The sequence below is a fragment of the Malaclemys terrapin genome, chromosome 9, assembly GCF_027887155.1.
Source record: "Malaclemys terrapin pileata isolate rMalTer1 chromosome 9, rMalTer1.hap1, whole genome shotgun sequence".
NCBI classification, from domain to species: Eukaryota; Metazoa; Chordata; order Testudines; family Emydidae; genus Malaclemys; species Malaclemys terrapin.
The window spans coordinates 53,349,299-53,374,390 of record NC_071513.1 but is presented as its reverse complement, the minus strand read 5'-3'; the positions used below and the strand labels follow the sequence as shown (position 1 = coordinate 53,374,390).

The 25,092-nt window shown below is 45.6% G+C and overlaps 1 long non-coding RNA gene across 1 annotated transcript in view; it reads left to right on the top strand.

The window, feature by feature from the left end:
- LOC128843463 (uncharacterized) overlaps nucleotides 1-25,092 on the top strand; it is a 139,339-nt gene that overhangs the window by 8,116 nt on the left and 106,131 nt on the right. Inside the window, exon 2 of the long non-coding RNA XR_008446270.1 lies at nucleotides 24,450-24,588. This is a non-coding gene — a long non-coding RNA (uncharacterized LOC128843463). The remainder of the gene's footprint in view (nucleotides 1-24,449; nucleotides 24,589-25,092) is intronic.

Below are 25,092 nucleotides of genomic sequence, written 5' to 3'. Positions count from 1 at the left end.
AAGCAAGAGATGGTTTAAAGGGACTCTCAGGCTAACAATGATAGATTCTTTAAAATATTCTTAAAACCAAAAGGATTCTACTTACGTTTTCACAAGTGATGCCCTTTGATTACTTTTGTATGTTGCTCGAAAAAGAATAGATTTGTCTTTTTCACTTGTGTGTCTGGCCACTGGGCTCTGTGGTGCCCTTTAGGTAAACACTGTAAGTCATTGTGGATAGTTCTCTGAAAACATCCACTCAATGTGCACCAGAAGTAAAAAATCTAACAGAATGGTAGGCAACATCAGGAAAAAGCTAGATATTAAAACAGAAAATATCATAATGCCACTATCTGTCTACATCAATGGTACTCCCACACCTTGAATACCATGTGCAGTTCCGTATCAGTACCTATCTGAAATAAGATATATTAGAATTGGAAAAGGTACAGAAAAGGGCAACAAAAATTATAAGGGTATAGAACAGCTACCATATGAGGAGAGATTAACAAGACTCCGACTGTTCAGTTCAGAAAAGAGACAACTAAGGGGGGCTCTATAAAATCATGGCTGGTATGGAGAAAGTGAATAGAGACGTGCTATGTACCCCTTCGGGTAACACAAGAACTAGGGGTCACCCAATTATATTAATAGGCAGCAGGTTTAAAACAAACAAAACAATGTACTTCTTCACACAACACACAATTAACTTGTGGAACTCGTTGCCAGGGGATGTTGTATAAGAGATACAAAAAAGAATTATGTAAGTTTATGGAGGTTAGGTCCACCAATGACTATTAGGCGAGATGGTCAAGGATCCCACTCCATGTTCTGGGTGTCCCTAAGCCTCTGACTGCCAGATGCTGGGACTGGATGACAGAGACTGGATCATTCAAAATTGTCCTGTTCTGTTTATTCCCTCTGAAGCATCTGGCACTGGCCACTGCCAGACAGCATATTGGGCTAGATGGGCCATTGGCAGGGCCGGCTCCAGGCACCAGCGAAGGAAGCAGGTGCCTGGGATGGTCAATAGAAAGGGGCAGCAGTCCGTCCGTTGTTGGGGCAGCATGTCCGGGTCTGCAGCGGTACTTCGGCGGCGGGTCCTTCACTCCGTCTTCCTCTTTGGCGGCACTTTGGCAGCCGCTCAATCGGGTTTTCCTTTTTTTTTTTTTTTCTTTCTTCGCCACGTGGGGCGGCAAAAAAGCTGGAGCTGGCCCTGACCATTGGTTTGAGCCAGTATGGCCATTCTTAATGTTTTTATGTTTTATCCCTGAGTCTTTTTCATCACTATTATAGCAGCCCATAAAACCTAAGATAACGGCCACATTGTGCTAGGAGCTGTACACATATATAGTAAGACATAGTCTCTGCCCCAAAGAGCTTATAGTCTAACAGATAGGGAATGATGTTATGATACCCATTTTACAGATGGGGGACTGAAGCCCAGAGAGACTCAGTGATGCAATGTCACATGAGTCTGTAGCAAACTGATATGGCACCTCTCCATCCTAATCAGAAGAAGCCTAAGCACTTCTCTAGGCTCATCTGGTGTTAAATAGGTGCACCTGCAGAGCCTGCTCCGCTTGGAGGAAGCAAGCTTAAAAGGGAGAAGTTGTAATAGGAAGGGGCAGCAACCAGGAGGAAAACTGCTGCACCCCAGGATTTCCTGACTCTTGCAACTGAGTCACTAGGAGGAAGACAGCTTGTAAACCTACGCCACCCATAAGGATTCACCGACTAGTTACAAGCTGAGCACTGCTGATAGGGGTTGAAGATAAACTCTGAGTCAAAGTTTAGCCATATCTAACCACCATATACAAGCCACATCTCTGTACATTCATTTAAAGGAAAACATAGAGACTGAACACTATCTTTAATTGGAAGAACCCCCTGCTTGTGACTCCAGACAGACTGAAGTGATGTTCCAAAGTGGGAAAGGACTTTGAGAGGGGAAGAGAGACTCTGAAAATGCCCACATGAGACCTGGTAAAGACTCAGCCTATCACAAAGAACAAGGAACTGAACCCAGAAGTTCCAAGTCCCAGTTCGGTGCCCTAAACACAAAGTCATCTTTCCATTTGACTGCACATACAGCTATTGACTCAGATACCGGTAAATAGCCTTATGATACAGTCTCCTGAGAGGTGGGTGTGCTGTGAAAGCCACTCACAGTGACAGGCATGGCTGAAAAGAACTGGTTGTCTGTCCCCATGAAGGCCTTTGGAGTTGAGGCTCACAGCTAGAGCTGGTTGGAATGTCTTTGTTGCAACTTTTTTGACCAATAATACCATTTTTGTCAAAATCAAAACATTCTGAAAAATGTGTCAATTTTGATGAACATTCCCATGGAAAAATATATTGCAAAATGAAGAATAAAAGTTAATTTTAGAAAATTTTCATTTCAGGGAATTCCAAAATTTAGTTTCATATTTTATTATTTTTACATTATTTCAAAACATGTCAATAGAGGTGGTAGTGTGTAATATAGTGTCAATTTGTTTAATACAACACAAAAAGGAATACAAATAAAAAAGAAGATAAAATATTTCAGTCAGTACTAAGTAGCAGCTGCCCTTAATTATTTATAAAATAAAAATAATATATTTCAACTACTAAATTATGTCATGTTATGGCTTTCTATAGTGGAAGTGAAATGTTATGAAAGATTGAAGAAAAAATCAAAATCAAAATAATATTTTAGAATTCTGAAATGAAATGTTTCCAATAATGAATTTTTTTGGAAATTCTGATTCACGGGGAATTTAGAAAATATATGTTTTCATTCCAATTTGGAATGAAAGCAAATTTTGAAATGTCAAAATTTCCTACAGATGTTAAATTTGGAATGTTGACCTGTTTGACAGCTGCCCCTAAAACAGGCATGTCTAGCTCCAGTATGGACATGGAAGGAGCATCCTGATATATAAACATGAATAAAGCATATAAACATGAATTTGTCACCTCCGTGGTATGTCCTCTAGGTTGCAGTGGGAATAAGTAGGGAATAATGTAATGTAAACTGTTTAAAAAGTATTTTAAGTGAGGTCTCCGCATGCACCTACAGCAGTGGTTTTCAATCTGTGATCTGCAGACCTCTGGGGTCCGCAGACTATGTCTAAGATTTCCAAAGGGGTCCACACCTCCATTTGAAACTTTTGGGGGGTCAGCAAATCAAAAAAGGTTGAAAACCACTGACCTACAGTATACATTAGTAATGCAGTAACACAATAATGCATCCATTCCTAACGTAAAACCAAGAAACTAAAGAAAGGGTGGATTCAGTTACAGTTCCTCTTCTACAGGTTAAGATAAAAGTACTTACCAACTCAGCTTTGACTATTTCAAACATCAGGCTCTTTGGGTTGATGTTCAGGATGTTACAGGGTGTCCTTGGGAGAGTTCTGTAAAAATAAAAGGAACTTGATTTGTTTGAGGATTTCAATAATTATAATATTCACTAGTCCAATTTGTTCTCTATGAACATATGGATCTGAAGAGCATCATATTCTTCTAAAGATGATGCATTTCAACCACTTTATGAGCACTGGAAAATGGAAGAAAGGACCATTAGAAGGGACCAAATGTTAAAATCTTTCTAGCAAGATGGGTACCAAGCTCACCATGCAATGCAGTGCCATAGCAAAGGCTGCAGATGGAATCTCTTTCTATGCTAGGGGTGGGCAAACTTTTTGGCCTGAGAGCCACATCTAGGTATGGAAATTGTATGGCGGGCAATGAATACTTATGAAATTGGGGGTTGGGGTGTGGGAGGGGATGAGGGCTCTGGCTGGGGGAGTGGGCTCTGGGGTAGGGCCAGAAATGAGGAGTTCAGGATGTGGGAGGGGGCTCCGGGCTGGGGCAGAGGGCTAGAATGTGTGTGGGGGAGGGGGAGGGCTCTGGCTGGGGGTGCAGACTCTGGAATGGAGCTGGGGATGAGGGGCTGAGAGTGCAGGAGGGTGATCGAGGCTGGGACTAAGGGATTCGGAGGTCAGGAGGGGGATCAGGGCTGGGGCGTGGGAGGGGATCAGGCGTGTAGGGTCTGGGCGGCACTTACCTCAAGCAGCTCCTGGAAGCAGTGGCATGTCCCCTTCTCCACTCCTATGTGGAGGCGCGGCCAAGTGGCTCTGTGCACTGCCCTGTCTGCAGGTGTCGCCCCTGCAGCACCCATTGGCTGTGATTCCCTGCCAATGGGAGTTGCAGGGGCGGTGCATGGGGGAGGGGCAGTGTGTGGAGCTCCTTGGCTGCCCCTAAATGTAGGAGCCAGAGTGGGGACATGCTGCTGCTTCCGGGAGCCGCATGGAGTCATGGACAAGCCCTGGACCCTGCTTCCTGGCAGGTGCTCAAGAGACAGATTAAAATGTCTGAAGGGCCAGATGCAGCCCCTGGGCTGTAGTTTGCCCATCTCTGTTCTATGCCCTTTTTCCCATCCCTTTCTTACATTCTAAGGAAACTCTTCCCTATCTGACTAGAAATTCGTATATTTGGTCTCAAGCTGTAGGTGAAATTATTCGCAAAGTTTGCAGAATACCATGCCTGAAAAAGGCGTTATCCCTTTCATTTTGCGCACTCACACTCATGAATGGCTTGTTTGTAGAATTTCAATGTTGCTATGGACTCAATCAATCAGAAGGACTAGAGCCCTCTATATCCAAAGCCCACTACATCCATAGCCTACTGCAGACAATGGAAAGACTCTTGCTGAGTGTACAGTGTACAGTGTTCTTTTCCTTTCTCAAAACCAGATGGAAGTCCTGATTGCAAATGAAGGATTTTCATTTTTAAGATGAATACGTAAATCCAAAGTGATGAGCTGAAGTCTCCAGTTCACAGGATGAAAAAGTTCCTGGGTGTGTCACCAGTCTAAAATTATAGACAATCTTTGCTTCTGTAGTCACTCCCACATGCATATGCCCCAGCTTACGGGCGAATACAAAGGTGAGTGACTCATCATCCTTTTTATACAATCCACGAAGGTTTTATTGTAGAATAAAGCAATCCATATAGTTTCACAAATAGTCAGTCTACAAATTCCCATGAGTCTCTGGATTTTTTTGCATGTTTTGCCATTACTCATTGTTATAGTAGTTGGGACAGTCCTGTCAGCAAGAAGTCTTAAAGAAGCAACTGCATTCTCTTCTTGCATTGTTGTACTCAACACATCATCACCAACAGAGTCCACTGGTCCTGTGTCAGGTAAAGCCAAATCCTTTGTGGTCACAGCAGATTGAATCCTCTCTAATACACTGCCATGACCACAGCTACTTCCATAGTTCATCATACAAGTGAGTTCACAGGTAAATTCTTCAGTGCCCCAAGAAGGCAGGTTAATCTGTTATCACAGGCTAGAGATGTTTGCATTTTCTCCTAACTAAAGTTCTCTTTCTGTTTTGAGCTCATATAATTTCGGGGACATTTTAACCATGCAGGGCCAAGAGGAGTACCTGGTCCAGCACATTCTGGACTATTGCTGAGTCTGGGGAAGACTCTGATATCTGACTGAGAGGGATACAGCCCAGAGGAACGTTAGTGGAAACTTGTGGAATATGTCCAGGTCCCAGACCTCCCGTATGCCTTCCACTGGGCCTATCCTGAGAAACCCAGCCTGAGGTCTTCTGGGAGGTGACCCCGAAAGGAGAGGGGTGCTGTCAGGGACCAGACCAGCTAGGACCAGCTGCTGGCCTGCTCCCTGATTAATTTTACTGCTAGGCCCAGCTGCACAGCCTTGGGACTGACGGAATGGCCACAGTGCACAGTTCCTGGTCGGCTTCTGGTTTAGCAGCCCTGCCTACAAGCCTGGCCACCACAGCAGATCTGCGGCTGTTCAATGCACAGCATGCCAGCAGCTGTTCTTGCCCTTGTTCCAGTCCCTGCTCCCCTCTGTCTTCAGACTTCTAGCTTCAATCTCTGGCTCTGCCTCTGGCTTATGACTCTGGTTTACCTTCCAGCTCTGGCATTTGGCTTCTGGGCACCTCTGGTACTAACCCTCAGCTCATTTCCTAGACTCTGCCCACCCTGGGCCCAGCTCTAACTGGTAAGCCACACTCTCACTTCCACCACTAGACCTGACTGCCCATGACCCGGTCAGCTACAGCAACAGAGCTCTGGATTGTATGTGGAAACTTGAAGTTCCCCACTGCAGAATCTCACTGGCCAAAATACAAGCAGAGAAGACCCTGCATTCGCTGCCTCTAGAATTGCTGAAAGCTTCATCCAAATCTGAATGACCTCAATCAAAAGAATAAAATGAGCTCACAGAAGTGAGTGCTCGTATCTGCTACAGAATGGAGTGAGGCTTTGCCAGCTTGAGCAGGTCACTGCCTGGGAAGTCATGGATGTTAAAGAAGAAGCAAAGAGCTTCTCCTTTATGTCTAGCACAGCCATGGAAAAAGATTTCAAACACTCTTCATTATTGTAACTGATCAGTTTCAGCTCAGGAATTTAACCACATAGTGTTCTGTGTACAGTAATCCTTGTCCGAGCCTCTGAAAGCTATCTGGATTCATCAGCCTCTGAGGATGGGCCAGTAAAATGGGTCTCCTATCCCAATGGGAGACATGCGCACAAACATCAAACTGCAGGAGGCAGCAGTCAGTCCATGACAAATGTATCATCTTCCTCTTCTCACAGATGAGAGTATCCTCTTTGGATTATCAGACACTTCCAATATCACCCAGGAGTTCCTGCAGGGTTGTAGGGAATACATTGTGAGAAGCTAATCCTGAAAGTAGGAGTGAAGGTTCCTGTGTTCTGCTTAGCAGAGGAAATTCACCAATAAATATTTAAATAAATAAACAACACACGATGCATCCGGAATGGAGAAAAATGTGGTACCTGCCATTTCTTCTAGGTGTTCATAACTGGTTGGCATATGATGACATATAATGCTGGCATCTGATTCCTTTGGATCCTAGCACAAGCATAGATATCTCACTGTTTTTCTCCTATCACTATGCAGGGTGGGATTTTCAAAAGCTCCCAGCCTTAATCTAACCTTGCTCCCATTGGAGTTTTGCCCCTGACTTCAGAGTATAGGCCAGGGGTGGCCAATCTGTGGCTCCAGAGCCACATGTGGCTCTTCAGAAGTTAATATGCAGCTCCTTGTATAGGCACCGACTCTGGGGCTGGAGCTACTGGTGAAAACTTTCCAATGTGCCGGGGGGTGCTCACTGCTCAACCCCTGGCTCTGCCACAGGCTCTACCCCCACTCAACCCCTTCCCGCCCCCTCCCCTGAGCCTGCTGTGCCCACGATCCTCCCCCTGTCCCCCAGAGCCTCCTGCATGCCACAAGACAGTGATCGGGAGGTGTGGGGAGGGAGGGGAGGTGCTGATCGGCGAGGCTGCCAGTGGGTGGGAGGCTCTGGGAATGGCAGGGGGAGCTTATGGGGGGCTGCTGACATATTATGTGGCTCTTTGGCAATGTACATTGGTAAATTCTGGCTCCTTCTCAGGCTCAGGTTGGCCACCCCTGGTATAGCCAATGCTGAGTACCTTTGAAACTTGCATCCTGAGTGCATTTCTGTTGGGTACGGTGCCCATTCCCATGTGCTCATTTGGCAGGTTTCTTAGCTCTGTCATTTTCATCCATAGATATGCTGTTCTGATTGTAGTCTGCTCTCAGACATGCTTACTTTCCTGAAGACATTTATGACAGATTATACTTCTTTCTTTACAGTTATTTTATCTATTATGAATATCTCTCCTCTTGTAAACACCACCATGTGTTTTGCCACTAAAGCTGTGATCTTTTCTGTCAAGTGTCCTGGTATAAGAATGTATGTTTCAGTCCTAACGGCTTGATTCCAGTTCTAAGAAAAGGTATTCTGTCCCTTAGGACAGTCACAAAGGCATATTTTCTTTCCATTCCTTATGCCTCAAACTGAGATTGGGTCTGTTGTGGCTATTGTACAGCACACTGGTGTTGTCTTTTTCACTAATTGAGGTTACTTTTGCCTTGATGCACCACAGCTATGCAGGGTGCTGATTTTAACATGTGTCCCCTTTATATGCAATTTGTGGGCCACTGGAGATATGTGTTTTTATCCCCACTGTTTAGATGGAGAACTGAGCCCCAAAGAGATGAAGTAAACTGCCCAACATTATATTGCAAATAAAGGGCAGTATTGGGAACAGAATCATAGAAATGTAGGGTTGGAAGGGGCTTTGAGAAGTCATCAAGTCCAGACCCCTGCACTGTGTCACGACCAAATAAATCTAGATGATCCCTCACAGGTATTTGTCCAACCTGTTCTTAAAAACCTGCAATGATGGGGATTCCATAGGCTTCCAAGGGAGGTTATTTCAGAGCTTAACTACCCTTAGAGTTAGAAAGATTTTTGTAATGTCTAACCTAAATCTCCCTTTGCTGCAAATTAAGTCCTTTACTTCTTGTCCTACCTTCTGTGGCCATGGAGAACAGTTGATCATAGTCCTCTTTATAACAGTCCTTCACGTATTTGAAGACTATCAGATCCCCCTTCAGTCTTTGTTTCTCAAGACTAAACATGCCCACATTGTTTTTTTTTTAACCTTTCCTCTTAGTTCAAAGCTTTGATCTTTCTGTTGCTCTCCTCTTCATTCGCTCCAATTTGACCACATCTTTTCTAAAGCATGGTCCCCAGAATTGGACACATACTTCTCTATCACCCCCAGATCCCTTTTGGCAGTACTACCACCTAGCTAGTTACTTCCCATTTTGCAGATGTGCACTTGATTTTTCCTTTTTAAGTGAAGTACTTTATACTTATTTTCATTAAGATTCATTTTGTTGAATTCAGACCTGTTTTCTGATTAATCAAGGCCCTTCGGACTTCTAATCCTGTCCTCCAAAGTATTTGCAACCCCTCCTAGCTTGGTGTCATCTGCACATTTTATAAGCATACTCTCCACTCCATTATCCAAGTCATTAATGAAAATATTGAATAGTACCGGACCCAGAACTGACCCCTGTGGGACTCCACTAGATATGCCCTGCCAGTTTGACTGCAAACCATTGATACCTACTCTTTGAATACAGTCTTTCAACAGTTGTGAACCCACCTGATAGTACATGTAGACCTACTTTGCTTAAGAGAATGTCAAGTCTCCTCTCTCTCTCAGCTGCTCTGCTTTAACCCCTAGGCAATGATACCTCCTGCTGCTGTTTTGCCCTGTTATAAGGTTTTGGTGCCCTTCCTTGCACTGACTATCTCATTTGGCAGGTTTTTTTTCATGTCTTGCTGAGCAGTAACCTCACACAGAGCATCTCGGCTACCATCTTTATATCTGTAAGATTATCTGTCCAGGCACTTGGCAGATCTGTATAGTTTTCTCTGACTCTGAATTTCTAAGCAAATGCTCAGACTGCACCATCACAGCCCACGACCAACCTGTCTTTAGATGGGGATTTTCTAAATTATTTTTTAAAAAATTTTACAGGGTATAAAGTCACACGGGACAATCAAAGAGACAGAGAAAATTAGGGGTTGCCTGCAATAGGAGGTTGAACTCAATGACCCAAGAGATCCCTTCCAGTCCTGTGTCCTAAGTTGCTATATCTTTCCTGTGTCTCCCTGTTATAGGGGAAAAAAGATGGATAGAAAGACAAAGGTCTAGAAGAGAACAAGACAGTGCCATGTATCTACCACAGAGACTTCAGCACAGAAGCAAAAGTGAGTGGAAGACAAAAGAAAATGAAAAGAACAGAGAGGAAGTGGTTAGAAGATTATAACGATCCAGCCTGTGTATTGCTTATCAGCCAGGCTTGTATGTTAAGTACAGTTTTTCAACGTTAGACAAAGAAAGGCAATGATTAGTTTTCAGCTAAGAAATGTAAAGACCTCAGTCATGACATTTTTTAAGTTCTTGCTGTTCTCTTACATATGTAAGTTCTCTCACAGGCTGCCATTTCTGATAAATCTTGACAGCAGTCTTGGAAAATGAACCGGATTTCCGCCTTGGCAAGATAAGTCATTTGGCTATGAGTATAGCCAGACACAGCTAGGAAATACTGACTCAGTGTTTCTTATGACGCCCTGCTGCAGTTGGAGGAGAAAGTATTGGATATTACTTCCCACATACACTCACAGCCTCTCTTTTTTTATTTTAGTGGTTTCAGGGTCAAGTAGATATGTTTCTTGTAAGGCTGAATAACATGACCTCCCTGGATGGTCTGGCAGCAGGGGGACTTGAACCTAAGAGCATGTCTACACTACAAAATTAGGTTGATTTTATAGAAGTTGATCTTTAGAAAGAGATTTTATACAGTCAATCGTGTATGTCCCCACTAAGCGCATTAGGTTGGCAAAGTGCATCCTCAATACCGTGGCTAGCATCGACTCACAGAGTGGTGTACTGTGGGTAGCTATCCCACAGTCTCCACTGCCCATTGGAATTCTGGATTAAGCTCCCAATGCCTGATGTGGCAAAAACACTGTCACGGGTGGTTTTAGGTACATGTCGTCTGTCTCCTCTCCCCACCCTTGAAATCAACTGCAAACTATCATTTTCCTGTGTTATCTGTGCAGATGCCATAGCACAGGAAGCATGGAGCCCGCCCAGCTGCACACTGCTTTTGTGAGCACTGTAAACCTCTCAAGCATTATCCTGAAGTATGTGCAGTGCCTAGCTAGGAGCCACCAGCATGAGGAAGATTGTGAGGAAGACATGGACATAGACATTCTTGAAAGCATGGGATGTGGCAATTGGGATATCATGGCAGCATTGGGGCATGTTGATACAGTGAAATGCCAATTCTGGGCCCGGAAAACAAGCACAGACTGTTGAGACCACATAATGTTGCAAGTATGGGATGATTCCCAGTGGCTGCGAAACTTTCGCATGCATAAGGCCATTTTCATGGAACTTTGTGAGTTGCTTTCCCCTGCCCTGAAGCACAGGAATACCAAGATGAGACCTGCCCTGACAATTGAGAAGCGAGTGGCAATAGACCTGACTGCTACCGGTCAGTTGGGAATCAATTTGGAGGCTGGCTGGAAAGTTGCAGGAAGGGACTTTCTTCCCAGACCAGAAAATTACCATTGGGGACATTTAAATTCCAATAGTTACCCTTGGGGACCCAGCCTACCCCTTGCTCCCATGGCTCATAAAGCTGTACACAGGCAGCTTGGACAGCAGTAAGGAGCAGTTCAACTATAGGCTGAGCAAGTGCAGAATGGTGGTAGAATGTGCCTTAGGATGTTTAAAAGCTCGCTGGTGCAGTTTGCTGAGTAGGTTAGACCTCAGTGAAAGCAATATTCCCATTGTTATTGCTGCTTGCTGTGTGCTCCATAATATCTGTGAGAGTAAGGGGGAGATGTTTATGGTCGGGTGGGAGGTTGAGGCAGATCGTCTGGCAGCCAATTTTGAACAGCCAGACACCAGGGCAATTAGAAGAGCACACCAAGGAACGCTGCACATCAGAGAGGCTTTGAAAAATAGTTTCATGACTGACCAGGCTACGGTGTGACAGTTGTGTGTGTTTGTCCTTGATGCAAACCCGCCCCCTTTGGCGAATGTACTTCCCTGAAAGCCAATCCCCATCCCACCTTCGACCGCAGCTGGCACAGGAAATAAAGTCCCTATTGTTCTGAATCCATTCATTCCTTTTTATTAAAAAAAAAACTTGAATCACTGACTAGTAAAAGGAAGCTGGGGTGTACAAAGGGTTTGATAACAGTGTGGGGTGGGGGAGGAGGGAAGGACAAGGCCACATTTCTTATTGTAGCCACACTACAAATCAAAGCTGTTTGAATGACAGCCTTCTGTTGCTTGGACCATCCCCTGGAGTTGAGTGGCTGGGTGCCCAGAGCCTCCCCCCACGCGTTCTTGGGCATCTGGGTGAGGAGGATATGGAACTTGGCGAGGAGGGCAGGCAGTTACACAATGGATGCAGTGGGGTCTGCACTCTAGTTGCTTTACTGCAGCTCCACCAAATGCCTCATCATGTCCGTTTGCTCCTCCATTAGCCTCAGCATCTCCTCCTGTGTGTTCCGATCATACTCACTTATGCTTTTCTGGCCTCTGCCACCGAATGCCTCCATGCATTCAGCTGTGCCCTATCAGTGCAGGAGGATTGCATGAGCTCTGAAAACATGTCATCGCGAGTTTGTTTTTTTCGCCTCCTAATCTGCGATAACCTCAGGGACAGAGTTGATGCGGGGAGCATAGAAGCATTTGCATTTGCAGTTGCAGGGGGGAAAAAGGGAGAGTAAACTTTTAAGAAGATAAATTTCTGAGAACAAAAGGGAGACTCTTTCACAGTGAATCAAGCAATTTACAGCAGACAGCACATGTGTTTTAGGTACAAGGTTGCATTTTGCCTTTTATATTGAGCGCCTGCCGGTATAGTGACACATCACACATGGCTGGGCAACAGAATTCGGTTTGCAGGCAGCCATGGTAAGCCAAAGGGTATATGGGGTTGGCTTCTTCTGTGTTCATAACATGTGGGAATGGTTTCAAACTGCAGCGTCCTCCTTTCCCATAGCAACCAATGCCGGTTGTGTTTGCTGTTTAAAAGGGGGGCTGCGGTTTTGGGGTGGATGTGTAGCAAACCTTCCTCTCCCCCCCCTCATGTGCCTATTCTCCGGGATGATCCCTTTTAGCCAGGGCTGGCTCCAGGCACCAGTGGAGGAAGCATGTGCCTCGGGTGGCACATGCTAAGGGGCGGCATTCCATCCATTCTTGGGGCGGCACAGTCCGGGTGGCTGTTTTGTTTTTTTTTTTGCTTCGGCAGTTTGCTTGGGCGGCAAAAATGGTAGAGCCGGCCCTGCTTTTAGCAAAGCACAAACAGCCAACCATGCCCAGGGTCTAATGTGTCAGGGATCAGCAAACAGAGGGGATTACTGTTCCCTTACAAAACTTCCCCTATTTCAACCAGGTGACCATGAATGATATCACTTTCCTGAGGCTGACACAGAAAGATAAAGACCGAATGTTGCATGAATGCAACCAAAACCCAGGACCATTTACTGCCATGCTTTGTGCTGCAGTGATTCCAGACCACTTGCTAAATGGCTTGGTGTGGGAAAGTGTACTACCGAGGAGGACAAAATAAGGCAGCACTCCCCAGAAACCTTCTGCAAAGGCTTTCAGAGTACCTCCAGGAGAGCTTCATGGAGTTGTCCTGGAGGATTCCCGCTCCATCCCCAGACACATTAACAGACTTTTCCATTAGCTGTACTGGCCATGAATGAATCCCAATTGCTCAGGGCAAATCAAACATTAAACACTATTGCTTTTAACCCCTGTAGTGTCGTTACAAATGTACACTTACCAGAGGTGCCTTCTCCACCTTCAGGGTATGGGAACAATAGGTCCTGGGAGGATATTGGCTCCAAGGTGAGAAAAAGGTCCTGGCGGCTGGGGAGAATGGATTCTCCACTTGCCTGCTGTGCATTCTCCTCCTCCTCTTCCTCATCCACAAAATCCTCATCTGTGTTGCATGAGGCTGCCACCTTGCAGGAGTCCACGGAGAGTGTTGGGATACTGGTAGGGTCCCCCCCTAGAATGGCATTCAGTGGATCATAGAAGCGGCATGTATGGGGCTCGGACCCAGCGCAACCATTTGCCTCCTTTGTCTTTTGGTAGGCTTACCTGAGCTCCTTAATTTTCATGCAGCACTGCTGTGCATCCCTGGGGTAGCCTCTCTCCACCATGCCCTGTGCGATTTTGGCATATATATCAGCATTTCTTCTGCTGGATCAGAGTTCTGCAGGCACAGATTCTTCATACTGCAATCAGATCCAGTGTCTCCTGTTCACTCCATGCTGGAGCTCGTATGCAATTCTGCATGGTCACCTGTGCTGCTGACCTTGCCATGCTGACCAAACAGGAAATGAAATTCAAAAGTTCCTGGTGCTTTTCCTGTGTACCTGGCTAGTGCATCGGAGTTGAAAGTGCTGTCCAGAGCGGTCACATTGGAGCACTCTGAGATAGCTCCTGGAGGCCAATACCATCAAATTGCACAGCGCTGCGTCTACACTACCCCAAATTAGTCACAGGAAGGTCAATTTTAGCGCTTCTCCCCTCATCGGGGAGGAGTACAGCACTCGATTTTAAGAGTCCTTTATGTCAGTGGAACCGGGTTGGTTGTGTAGACGCATTCATTATAAAATCGACCTAATGTGGCTAAATTCAACCTAACCTTGTAGTGTAGACCAGGCCTAAGATCTAAAACCATGAGTCTTTATGGAACCCAGATTGTTTAGCTCAAAGACTGCCATGGACTCATAAACCTCTATACATGGTCTAACCACTAGAGGGGGAGAGTGAGCCACACGGTGTTCACATGGGTTGGAAAAGTAATGTCTGAGCTCAGACTTTTTCTAATGAGACAGAATATTTGTATATATAGTGGGACTATTTAGGCCTTGTACGTTCCAAGACACTAGTACAAATGGGTTAGCCATGACTGGTGGAGAGATTTGTCCATGCTGCAGGACATTTCTCTGCAGGTGTAATAAGCAGAGGTAACAAGCAGACCTTCTGTGACCCTGCCCAATTCAGACATCAAAACAGAAAACCAGGTGAATGGGGTTAATGAACCTTAGGCCCCATGTGATTACAAGTGCCATCAAACTAAGAAGATAACAAGACATGTAAGGGGAAGAGGAGACAAAGGCATGCTACCATGGTACAGTCCTAGGCCTGCAAAAGTCACCATGGTGGGTAGCCTGGGGAGAAGAGAGAAAGAGCTCAGGAGAACCCAAGTACAAGCTGAGGAGGTTCTCCTAAGGTTATCAAGGAATTGGCTGAGTTGAGAAATTTGGCTGATGGAAATGAGCCTCACGTTCCTTTGACAACACCAGCCATTTATCGTAATGGACTGCAGGGCTACCTGTGCTGATATCTAAAAGTCTCTGGTTCCCCAAGTGATATGGTCTCTTTAATAGTGCAGTAGGGTTGTAGTCTCACCTGCCAGTGTGAGAGTCCAGGCAACAATCCTGGATAGGACACAACTGAATAGGAGTTTGACAGTCTTATCCTAGCTCCCGTTAGAGCACATCACAAAACCATCCTGCAGTTAAGAAGTCCGTCTGAGAGAGGCCCAGTATCCGTACAGGAAGCATAACTCAGATTACAACTCTGGTGAACTGAAAGAGCTATGGTAGGCACTTGTACAAGAACTACCATGTTACGCTTGACTCAGATCAGTCTCTTAACCAGTCACTTGCAGTACTGAGTACTTATAATTTAAATTCCTTACACTGATTTACTCTCAACTTTTCATACAAAACTACTTTTCCCCATGTAATGCTCATCACTAAGGGCTGGTCTACACTGGGGGGGGGGATCAATCTAAGATACGCAACTTCAGCTACGTGAATAGCGTAGCTGAAGTCGAAGTATCTTAGATCAATTTACCTTGGGTCCTCACAGCGCGGGATCGATGGCCGCGGCTCCCCCATCGACTCCGCTGCCACTGCTCGCTCCGGTGGAGTTCCAGAGTCGACAGGGAGCGCGTTCGGGATCGATATACTGCATCTTAACAAGACGCGATATATTGATCCCTGATAAATCGATCGCTACCCGCCGATACGGCGGGTAGTCTGGACATACGGTAAGACATTGGCCATAAAAAGCTTTGGTTTGCACCCAGCAGACTTACCGAGCCTTCTCCTCAGCAACTGAGAGCTGGTCCTGAAGAGACTTCTCTTTATTCTGAAGAACCTTAGAAACAGCAAACCCATTAAATCACCCTTGCTTCAGTTTCTGTTTCATGTGTTTTATATCTCAACAGTTTGATTTTGTTCCATAAGATGCTGAGGCTATTTTCTCTACAGATCTGCTTCAAGAACAAGTTGGTTGCATTGGCTGCCAAAGCGAGGGTAAGCAAATGAATCAGACAAAAGACTAAACTCAGCGAACCCACATAGCTACAGTTTGGGTTTGACAACAAGTCACGGATGTTCAGTAAATGACAGTGTGGTACCCGGAACTCTGCAGAGAAAAGCGAAATCCCCAGAATGTTCTCTGGATCAGTTCAGAGCAATCCAGGGGCCAAGGTAGTTCCTTGTGAAACTAAAACAGCATCTCAGTGGCTTGCCCACCAACTCCATGCCATACTCAGCCCCTGCCTTCCAGCCCTGCCCATCCAAGTGCAGTGTTATTCCCCACCTCAGAGAGGGGACCCTGGAAGCGGGAAGGCTGGGCAGATCACTGGGGGAAATCATCCATTCCAGGTGCAGGAGCCAGCCCCACAGCAGCAGTGAAGAGTAGCAGCACTGGTTGCCCCACTGGCCACTCAGGTTTGGCCCCACGACCCTCCATTATGATTGGAGGGTGGTATGTCCAAAACTGAGTGAGTGGTGTTGTGACCTGGTCCCCGGGGATCACTCCAACACTCAGAGAGGCCCTGCTGCCCCTCCTTCCTGAGTGGTGCTGTGACCCCCAGCACCAGGTTGCAATGCCACCCACTCAGTTTTGGTCCCATGGCACCTACATCATGATGGGCTGGTGGGGCAAACCTGAGTGGGCATTGGGGTGGAGAGCGCTGCTTCTCCTTGCTGCTGCGAATGGAAAGCACTGTACGTAAGGTGCATCACTGCAGGCACCACTGTTCTACACACTCAGGACTTGACTGTGCACATGACTGTGATGAGGTGCCTACCCCACACTCACCCTGCAGGGTTTTATGCAGGTCAGATAGGCCAATTAACCAATTAGCCAGCTGATTAAGGAGGTTCACCTGGGCAGGAATAGATGAGGCCTACAAAGTCCAGGAGCTGAAAGCAGAAGCTGCTGGGAAAAGGCAGACACTCTCAGGAGAAAGGGAAGAGCGAGTGGGGACTGCAGGCTGTAGTCACTCCCTGGGAAGAGGGTGGAGGCTCTGGGAGCTAATAGACCCAGGAAGATAAGGGGAACCAGTAGTAGGAAGCAGCCCAGGGCTAGAGCAGTAAGGCCAGAAAAAGAGCTGAGGGCCGCTGGGCTGGAACCTAGAGAAGAGGGTGGGCCCAGGTTCCCCTATCAGCCACTTGGCAAGTGGCACTGAGGCAGTGAATGGGAAGACTGCCTAAGACTACTGAGGACCTAAATCCCCCCCAGAAGGAGGGAACCTGGACAGTGACCCGGCTGGAGGGCCGAGTCATGAAGAGGATGCTGCGGTTCCTGAGGCTGCGAGAGGGACTGCAGGTGGACAGCAGAGACGGAGTGACACTGTGAACTGTGGATGGGGGAGCATTGGACTCGAGCTAATCCCCAGAGTACCAGGAGGATGCGCCAGTCCGGCAGTGAGTGATGCACCGTGTGACAATGGCCATGGTAAAGTTTATCGGTTCAGCCATTATGGTGCTATTCTGTCACTCCCACTCTTCCCTCCACACCTCTCAAAATCGCAACTGTTGTTTACAGTGGGAAAAGGTGTGTTGTTACTGTCCTAGAACTGCAGAAGCTTCTGAAGAGACCCTATCCCCACTTTCCAAAGTCCCTTTGGATGGATAGCAAGGCTCAAAAATTTCAGCCCAAAGACAAGTGTTGGGGAGAGCTATGATTATGTCTTTAATATGATTAAAGGCCCCCAGCTGACATGGCAGCCTAGTCATGCTAGGTACGGTTCAGATATGCAGCAAGAGACAACTCTTACCCCACTGAACTTAACAATATCAATAGACAGGAGGACAATAGACAAAGGAAGCACTGCACCCTCACCGTACAGACGGAGAACAAAGGGACACAGTGACAGAGCCAAAAAACAAACCCAGGTTTGTGGAGTGCTAATCCAGTGCCTTAATTACAAAATCCTTATTCTGTGTTACAGGTTGAATTATGTAAGACATGCTACCTTTAGGCACTTTATTATGTGGAAGTTTTACCTGGATTACTGCCTCATATTCTTTTATGGATTCCTCCAATTCTCGGGTTTGGTGTTTCATCTAAAAAAAGACAAATTCAAGTATAATTTCATGTGACCCATAGGCTACATTACTCCAATGCCCTTTGTCTCAGGTTACCATTGAACAGTGCTACAGATAGCAAACTGCACCCAGTGTGACAGCAGGAATTCAAGGTTCTTTACCCAGGAATGCTGGTGAGAACCAATTTTCCCTTTATGTTGCCTGTATGGCAGCATGTGCTCTTTAAGGTTACTATTGTGCAATGAGCTTTGTCTTCATGCAGTTCATTGCAGGATTGGGGCTCCAGGGTTTATTTTTACTACATAAGTGTCTGCTCCAAAGCCAACTGAATGGATATTGCACTGACTTCAATGGGCTTTGGAACAGGCCCTAAAGTTCTAAATTATATAGACGAGAGGGTTGTGCCTAACCTTGTATATAAAGAAATATGGGTGAATGTATTGTTTGTGAAAGGTGCTAGTTCGATAGCCCTGAAGACTGTAGCCTTCTGTGTATTCACACACACAAAGGAATTCAAAATACTTGGCATTATTAAATGCTAATGATAAGTGCAATAATTGCTACTTACTCACTCATCGTTGCTTGGAATTACTTTTTTTTGCAAAATGAATCAGTGATCTTTAATTACAGGTGAATAGTAAAGTAATGACTTGTTACTTGTGCTTACTAAGAATGACTGAAAAGCAGTAAATGTTGCTTGGGAATTATTAAATCACTTCTCAGTAATGCAAATATCTATACAGAACGAAAAATTATTTAAGCCCATATTGTTCCCTCCACAACAGAGGGTGATTCAAACTGGGCAGAACTACTCTAGTGGGAATTTCTACTCTCCCAACCTTCAAGGAAAAACCAACATGTCAACTAGCCAACAGCTGGTGCTGTAGGGACTCAAATGTGAAAAAAATCTCTGTGCAAACTTTTGATTAAATGTTTTTATATTCACGTTTCTAATGCTCGGTTTCACTCCCATCTCTCCAGTTATGCTTTGCAGAACACCCCAAACATTCCTCTGCTTCCTTGGTGTCACATCCTTCAGATACACGTGGACTATTATTATACCTTCCTCCCCAGTCCTTGTTGAGTCTAGCTATGTATATGTAAGCAGTCCATTCCCTCGAGCCCCAAAATAGTTGTACTTGCTAGTCTCTGAATTCCTTTCAGTTAATCAAAAGCTTTCTGGTTGTGCTGTGAGATATGGCCCCTCCATACCATTTAGAAAGGAGCCTTCCAGTTCTGTGAAGTGATGCCTCTGAGTTTGCAGCCCAAAGTTGCACTGGGTTTTTATGCTAGATGACAAACAATGCTGTTGATTATTTTCTGTAGGTCTCATTCGGCTTTACCCACTTTCCAAAAATATCCTTCATATTGCGTACGAGCTGTAGTAGCTTGTATTGAAGGCCCAGCTAAGACCCTGATCTACCTGCATATACACCATGGATCATATTCAGCTAGTGATATTGAGTTATCTATGCACTAACATGGCTCGCTAGCCTAAATAAATAATGCCTAGATAAATGAGTTTACTGTACCTTTCTGAAAATCTCATCTTCGACACCAAAAGCCAGTTTGCATTCCTGTAGCTTTTTCTAATAGGAGACAAACATTCCATAAATATGTTCTGATAATACAACTTCCTGGCCAACAGTCCCTCCCCTGACCCCCCAAAACATACACTTCCATACACCACTGTGGTTTCTGCTAGCCAAAGGAAGGGAAGTCTTAAGCCCTCCCTTGAATCCGTGGTATGAGTACAGTGTTGCTACCTGCATGCTAGCTGATCTAGACACAGCTTTAGGTATCTTTATACTTTTCCCACAATGTTCATATCCAGGCTGGTTCAGAAAAAAAACGACCCAAAACATCTCCAAAAGAATATTCACGTGGCTGAGTCCTCTCTTCAGCCCTGGCATCAATTGCAATATTCTTGAGTAACAGAATAAGGGTAAAAAAAAAGGCTTGACTGATTATAGTGAGTGGTTTCACATGCTTCCTTGATTTACATCTAACAAAGACATATAGGGCCACATCCTGAACTTGTGTGGCATCAGAGCTCAGTTGAAATCAATGGAGCTATGACAATTTTTACAGCAATGGAGGAGTTGGGGCACAGGCTGAGATTTATAGAGGTCCTAGGGGAATGAGGTTCTCAATTCCCTCTGGATCTCAGGCAGAATTGGGCACCTAACTCACTTGATCTGACAAAAATGGCATTTACAGGCATCAAGTGCCTGACCCCAAACCACACTGAGGTCAACAGAAAGATTCCTACTGATTTCGCTAGGTTGTGGGTCAGGCCCCCAATTCCTTTACATGAACTGGATCCTTTTGTGTTTCAAGCATTCCTCTTCACTAGTTGCAGCTCTACTCACCCCTAGTTTGTGGACATCAGCCCAAAGTTGCATGTGGCTGTGCTGGCTGGCTCTTCTCGACACGATCAATGATGAGTTCTGAAATCAGATGGTGCCATTGTACTTCAATTGCTGTAGGGCCAAATATCTTGCATGCAAAGTCATTACTCTTCCAACAAATGTTGCTGTTATGGGCCTGATCCTCATCTAAGCATAACTCCATGGAAGTCACTGGTGTATAAGGGGTGTGAGATCAGAATTTGGGCTTGATTCTCCTCCCACTTACACTGGTCTGAATCAGGAGTAATTTCACTGATTTCACCAGAGTGGTAATAGGTGCTGATAAGAAGCAAATCAGGTCCATTATCTCTGCTGGCGCCAGGCCAGGTGGGACCCTGGAGTAATTCAGACCATCCCACCATGGAATTTTTCTCCAATTTCTCAGTTATCAAAAGGGAAAGTGGAGATCCATAGATGCTTTGCTTGCAGTGTAAATGACCTGCACCTGACACTCAGACTGGTATGTAATTGTCAATATGCATGATCTACAATATGTGGTAATGCCCTGTGGTCTCCATTGCTATTTGTAGGTACTGTCTGTAGGTGAAGCCAAATTACTTCTACTGTTGTGATCTATTCCAGGGAGCTGAGGTGGAACGCAAAACACATGTCTCTGCAGATGCACATACTATGGACATAGGCTTGGGGGTAAAAATTTCAAAAGCACCTAAGTGACTTAGAAGCCAAAGTCTCTTTTTAAAAGTCTCTTTTTATTTGAATTGACTTTCAAGTGCTTAAGTGGCTTTTAAAAATGGTACTTTTAAAAAAGTAGCTTTTGAAATTTTTCCCCTTTTAATTAAAAGGATGCAATAATTAATTGCAATAAACAGATGAATGTAAAAGACGTAAATTTTTATTGGGCAAGAGAAAAACTGATGCCAGGTTTACACTAAAAAATTAAGTCAATCCAGCTCCATTGCTCAAGAGCGTGAAAAACCCACATCTGTGAGCGATGTAGTTCAGCCGACCTAGCCCCTTAACCTGACCCAGCTACCTCCGCTCAGGGAGGTGGATTAACTACAGTGATGGGAGAACCGTCCCACTGATGTAGCGAGTGTCTACACTGACGCACCACAGCCGTGCTGCTGCCATGTTTCTAGTGACAACATATCCTAAGAATGACTGTACTACCCAGTGGTTAGGGCACTCCCCTCAGACACAAGTCCCTGTCCCAATGAATAATTATTTCTAAAGAGCAGAACAACTTCAATTAAGAGAATTATTTTTTAAAAGTCTGTCCCGAATACCTCATGGCCCAGTGGTTTGGACACTCTCCTAAGACATGGGTTCAAACCCTGGCTTTACATCAGGAATGCATGTGTGAACCGGGGTATCCCAAATCCTGGATGAGGCACTAACCACTGGGCTAAAGGGGGGAAACAGTCTGAGTTTTTCATGGGAAAGGATTTAGGCACCTCACTGCAGCACAGGGTTCATGGCTGTGAACCCCACGCAGAGATAGGCACCTCCCTTCAAACTGGGCTTAAGCATCTAAGTCCTTTGAAAAGGCGTGGCTTAGGCTCCAACCCTCCCCTTGGCATTTCATAATGACTGTCTTAGGGGGCTCCCCACTCTGCGTGTGAGCCTTGGTGTATCCTATTCTCAGGTGCCTTGCTCCCCCCAGGCATTGGACAGAGAGCCTGGGCACCTAGCTCGGGGCTGTGGATTCCACCAGGTGACAGAGTGCCTAAAAATTAGATGCTACAGTGCTGAGTCTAAGTCCTTTAGTATCTAAACCCACAAGACAAAGAGTGGAAGAAAGGAGGGATTATTACCCCATTTTATAACTAGGGTCTTGAGGGCAAGAAAGATCAGGTGACTGTTTCAAAGTCACATTGGGAGTCTATAAAAGAGCTAGAATTGACCCAGGTTGCCAGGTCTCTGCCTTAATCAAAAGACCATCCTTCCTCCTTTAGGAGGAGAGGATGGGTAGCCAAAAACTATTAGCATGTTTGCTGTCAAAGTCCATCCTAGTGAAGAGAGCAGGCATTGGTAATACTCAGGATATAGGCATGTCATAGTGAACAATAGCACACCCTGCTCTGGAGGACCATGTCCTGTAGGGCAGAGGCTGAAAGGTAGCAATAATTCCCAGCAGGCTTTACATATGCAAGATCTTGAAAAAGCTAAGCCAGATTCTGCAGGATTCATCAGACCAAGCTTCCCCTGAGGTCAAAATTCACTTTGATGTCAACACAGAAAGGAATGATTCAGGACAGCAGGATTTGATCTAATATGGTGCCCGATTCCCCCCTGCCTTGCACTTCGTGCCATCCTTGACACTTATGCAATGTAGATGTAAAATGCATCTGTTCTGATCTGATGGTGTTTTAAACCCACTCAGAGGTGTCAATGACGGCCCAAGGTGTAAGGCATGATGGAATCAACCTTGGGGACTGAAAGGAGAGCAGCAAACTGGGTATTCCGAATTATGAAGGGCATCAGGAACACCGTTCTAATCCTCCTTTTTAATCAACTCCTGACTTCATCAAATAAAAGGACAGCAAGTGTCTAGTTCAGATTCCATTGACACCAGGGGAGAATATTCACAGCAGGGAAGGCCAGGTGGTTTGGTAGCTAGGGTGCTGGAATGGGAGTCAAGAAAACTAGGTTTGATTCCCACATAGGCTGCAGATGTGCTGTGTTACCTTGGGGAAGTCACAGAATCTCTGTGCATTAGTAAGCTGGTGTGGTGAAGGTGAAATCCATTAATGCTTGTGAGGGTCTCAGATACCATGGTGATGCAGGCCATATAAGTAGCTACACAGATCCCTAGCTTTATATTGGGATATCTCCATTGACTTCAGTGGAGTTACACTGTGCAAATCCAAAGTAAGAGAGATTGGACTCGGTCCTGAACACTGAAACACTGTGGCTGGATCTTAAAAAAGACTTAATAACTGTGTGATCAGCAGCCACATTTGTGGCTATACAAGCTAATAGAATAAAGCTAATCAGCCTGCACCCCTTGGAGAGTGTGTGTGTGTGTGGGGTAGCTCCCTGTATCTGGGGAATGGAAGGCGGTATTGAATGAATGGTACAAGGCAGAGGGGGCTGCTAACCCATTTTATTTGCAAACACAGCTCAGCACATTGCTGTGCATGATTTCCTCCAAACCTCTTAGGTGCGTTACTGGATTGTGTTACATCTCATGGTTTTATACATACATGCTGACAAGTTGTTTATCTTTTGTGCTAGAGTGAAAAGGAAACAGTCCCAAGGGGCATATCCACTTTTCCTACATACCTCCTCCGAGAGCATGAGAAGCCTCAAATTTAAATCTTCATTGTCCTTTTCCTGTGGGAGGAACAAATATTCCTTGATTGAAATGCAAAGGGCTTGCCTCTGGCTCTGTGGACTGGATATGGTGGCTGTGCAAACTGACATTTCAAATATCAATGGTGATGGGGTATATAAACCCCACATTGGTTTACAGGAGCCTGAGCCCAATTAACCCACCTGCTTGCACCATGAGGGAGGGCCAGGCTGAAGGTGAAGCCTAGATGAGGAAAAGATGGGTGGCGCCATAAAAAGAGGAAGCCCAGAGCAGAAGGGGGTTGCAGGGAGAGAGGGAAGAACTCTGTAGTTCCTCTCTTGGCACTAGAAAGGGGAGAGGCTGGGGGGGCAAGGAGGATGCCCGGGCAGAGTTAGCTGATCCTTGGGATCCTCACCTGAGTAGAGAATTCTAGTAGGAGGCCAGGAGAGACACACAGCAGCCTCTGGGGTGCAGTAAGCTCTGGTGGTGAACCCTGATAAAAAGGAAGGATCTAGATTTCCAGGGAGGGAGCCCTGGGAGGTGTTCAGTGGAGGAAAAGAACAAGGGAAACTTATGAGGGATGACAGGTCAAGCCCGAGGAGGGCAGAAGTTAGGTTAAGTTGTACTTTTGGGAGTATCCAGGGAGCAGCCCTGTGAGTTCTGGCCCTGAAAGAAAGCTGAACCTAGGACATCTCTGGGAGAGACCTGCTGATGGGCTAAGGTAGGAAGATGTCCAGGGAGGCTGCAGTAAGAAGTCTGTTAGAGCAGCTCATGGCTGCTGGTACCCTGGGCTAGATCCCAGTGTTGTGGGAAGGTCTGGGTTCCCCTACCTGCCAGAGGGGAAGGTGGGATGAGGCCCCTGATGTAAGGGGAGGTGGATGATTAAAAACCTGAGAGAAAGGTGTAAGGGCTGCAGGGCTGAAGACCATTTGTAGGGACATTGGATTCTTATTTGTGGTTCTGTTACCCCAGGTGGAACTAAAGCCTAACTTGGTCAGAGGGCTGAGTTGCAAGAAGAGGAGGGACCACCGCAGGACTGGAGCAGCTGTCTGCTGAGGGTGCTAGAGAAGAGCTGCTATGCTATGCCGTGCCACAAGGGGGCATGCTAGTGGTGAGTCAACCCTTCTGTAGAGTGCGTTACTTTGTTAGTTGTACAATACGGGTGTTGCTCTGAGCTGCATCTGCCTAAGGTGGGGTTCCTTGCACCTTCCTTTGAAGCATCTGGTGCTAGACACTATTGGGCCTATTGTTACCCTGCTTGCCAATGTTGAACTAACCAGTTAGTTTGTTGCTTTCTGTTGGATTCCTCCGAGTTTCCAAACTAACACATATAGATACAGCTTGTGGGATGGGACAAAAAAACATCATCACTCTGACGTAAAAGTAAGGACGGGGATCACACCTCTCTGGTCTGGGACAGGAGAATCAGAAACTTTGTATAGAGATTTTAATAGCAAAGTACACACTTTCTGAGATAAATCCATTTTTTCTTCTCCTTTAGAAACACTGCATTTGAATTTTGCACTGAAATCCACCTGATTATTTTACTTGCTTTCATTCTCATTTTCCAGGACATCTCATACCCATATGTTCTAACAAAATTAATCTCAGAGAC